The sequence below is a fragment of the Mirounga angustirostris genome, unplaced genomic scaffold, assembly GCF_029215605.1.
Source record: "Mirounga angustirostris isolate CCGP_5_RB_7025 unplaced genomic scaffold, mMirAng1.0.hap1 SCAF_7, whole genome shotgun sequence".
NCBI lineage: Eukaryota > Metazoa > Chordata > Mammalia > Carnivora > Phocidae > Mirounga > Mirounga angustirostris.
The window spans coordinates 491,298-493,609 of NW_026991715.1; the positions used below are offsets into that span (position 1 = coordinate 491,298).

At 55.7% G+C, this 2,312-nt stretch overlaps 1 long non-coding RNA gene across 1 annotated transcript; it reads right to left on the bottom strand.

Annotated features, from left to right (window-relative positions):
• Positions 1 to 208: 208 nt before the first annotated feature.
• LOC135365226 (uncharacterized) lies at positions 209 to 1,862 on the bottom strand. The gene is made up of 3 exons (XR_010412864.1): positions 1,641 to 1,862; positions 1,018 to 1,112; positions 209 to 344 (listed from the first exon to the last, which is right to left on the bottom strand). It is a non-coding gene; the product is annotated as an uncharacterized LOC135365226 (long non-coding RNA).
• Positions 1,863 to 2,312: the final 450 nt, after the last annotated feature.

Genomic DNA, 2,312 nt, shown 5'->3' on the forward strand with positions numbered 1-2,312 from the left:
CTGTTGACACCACTGAGGGGAGAATCAGCCCAAGTCTCCAGCCCTCACCCCACCCCCACCAGGGCTCACTGAGGGGACAGTCCTGGAGGCTCAGCATGGGCCCTGCCTGTCACAGCAGCTCACTGCCTAATGGGCTTCCACAGCAGAACGCAGAGATCTCACTGTTGTTTCTCACGGCCTGGAGAAGAAGAGGAAAGATCTGTTTCTTCTTTCCTTACCCGTCTTATGTCCTAATGCAGTTATTCCACGACCTGGAGTAAAGATCCCTTCAAATACAAAACCCGGTAAGACTCGACTTCCTTGGAAACAGAGCTACACTTCCTTGGAAATTGATCTTCAATGTACTGGAGAGAGAAAGAGACGCTTATACCAGACCTGTCAGTGGCAAATGACCCGGAGACACCCTGTTAAGTAAGGACACACATCATCCAGGTCTCAGGGCCAAGAGGGGCATCCAAAAGCCTCCAGAATAAATAAACTGCAGTGCATGCACAAATGTTCCTTCTCATTAAGGGACATGCACACTCCCTTGGTCTCAAAATCTAAGTCACAACAACATTAATTAAGTTACATCTACAAGTTACAAAATGATGGCGTAATATTTATTATACGTTACACATTGAATATACTTATGTTTATATATGATTGCTTTACATTTTAAGCATATGTACATTTCTACTTTTAATATTTTAAACTTCAATAACTTTCTTTAAACATTCTAGGCTTCTGTTTTTTGTCAGTTTGGCATTACACATCACCCATTTGGGAGACAACAGTAAGAAACATTTTATTTATACTCCCTTTTTATTGTATATTTATTATTTAGTCATCATCAGTCTCATACTTTCAATGTTTTCAAAGGGTCATCACGGAGAGAAACCTAAGGGTAACAGAGAAGAAATCAACCATGCTACAGCCCAGAAGCTCCAGCAGAAAACACTCAACTGGTCCCTCAAGAACTCTGGGGAGGGGAATGGAAGCATGGATGGCTGGCGGCCCCAGGACTCAAGTCCCTACCTCAGGGCTTTCCAAGGTGGTAAGTGGCCTTGTCCCCCAAGTAGCTTTGTGGTCATCTCCGTCACTGGTCTCCCAGTTTAGGATCTGAGAGCAGCCTGGAATACATTAAGAATAAAATGAAAACCCCAACAGAGCTCATTTTATCATCTTCACATGATGATGTACCATAAAGCGAAAACTGTGCCCGAGCGACGTGCTCCTTTGCTGTGAAAACAAGTCGTGCCCTTTCATGGATACAATGTTGCATTTGCACACAGGTCTAGAGGAGTGTGATTGAAACATATCCCAAGCAACTATCCCACTCCGAGCGCAAAGCGCACCTTGTTCGGCTTATTGCAGACCCTCCGGCTCCAGACCCCAGGCGACGATGTCCCTCTGGGGGGGAGAAGGGGCTGGGAGGGGTTTCTGTCCTCATCGAAAGCTGTGGGCGGTCCCCGCCCTGAAGGCCTGGTTTTAATCACTGTCCAGGCAAGTCACAGCCTGACTTTAACATACAAAAGGAAGGAAGAGGGAAAATGCTCCTTGCTGGGGCCAGGGTTCTCCTTGGGTCCCGAGCCGGTTCCTGACCCTCCAGGACCCCTGGCAGTTCGTTTTGAATCCTCAAGTTGACAAGCAGGGTTTACCTGAGCAAACACACATGGGCCTGGAGGTGAAGCTTCCTGCCTCTCGGGGCAGGCTCATGAGGCGCTCTCGGGGGCGTCACCGCGAAGGGCCAGGAGGCAGCGGACGCCAGCACCCAGGTGTCCCCCCAGCAGGCGCGCCCCCGCCGCTGCGCGGCTGCAGGAAGGGCGGCGCCTGCGCCCTGGGCACCTGCTGCGTAGGCCCCGCCCACCGCGCCGGCCGTTACTGCGAGCACGACCGGAGGCAGAGCTGTGTGCCTGCGGGAGCGGGCTGAGCGTTGGGCGGGGGGAGCAGCGGCGCTTGACCTTGCGGAGGGGAGCGGGCGCGGGCGGAGGGCGCGGGGTAGGGGTTGGGGCGTGGAGGGGCGCGGGCGCGGACGTAGGGCGCGGGATAGGGGTTGGGGGCGTGGAGGGGCGTGGAGAGGCGGGCAGGGGCGGGGCGGGGCGGGGCGTGGAGGGGCGCGGACACGATGGGAGGGGCGTGGAGGGGCGTACAGGGGCGGGGCAGGGCGTGGAGGGGCGGGGCGGGGCGTGGAGGGACGCGGATACAAACGGCGGGGCGTGGAGGGGCGTCAGGGGCGGGGCGGGGCGTGGAGGGGCGCGGACACGAAGGGCGGGGCGTGGCTGGGCGGGGCGTGGAGGGGCGCGGACACAAAGGGCGGGGCGTTGAGGGGC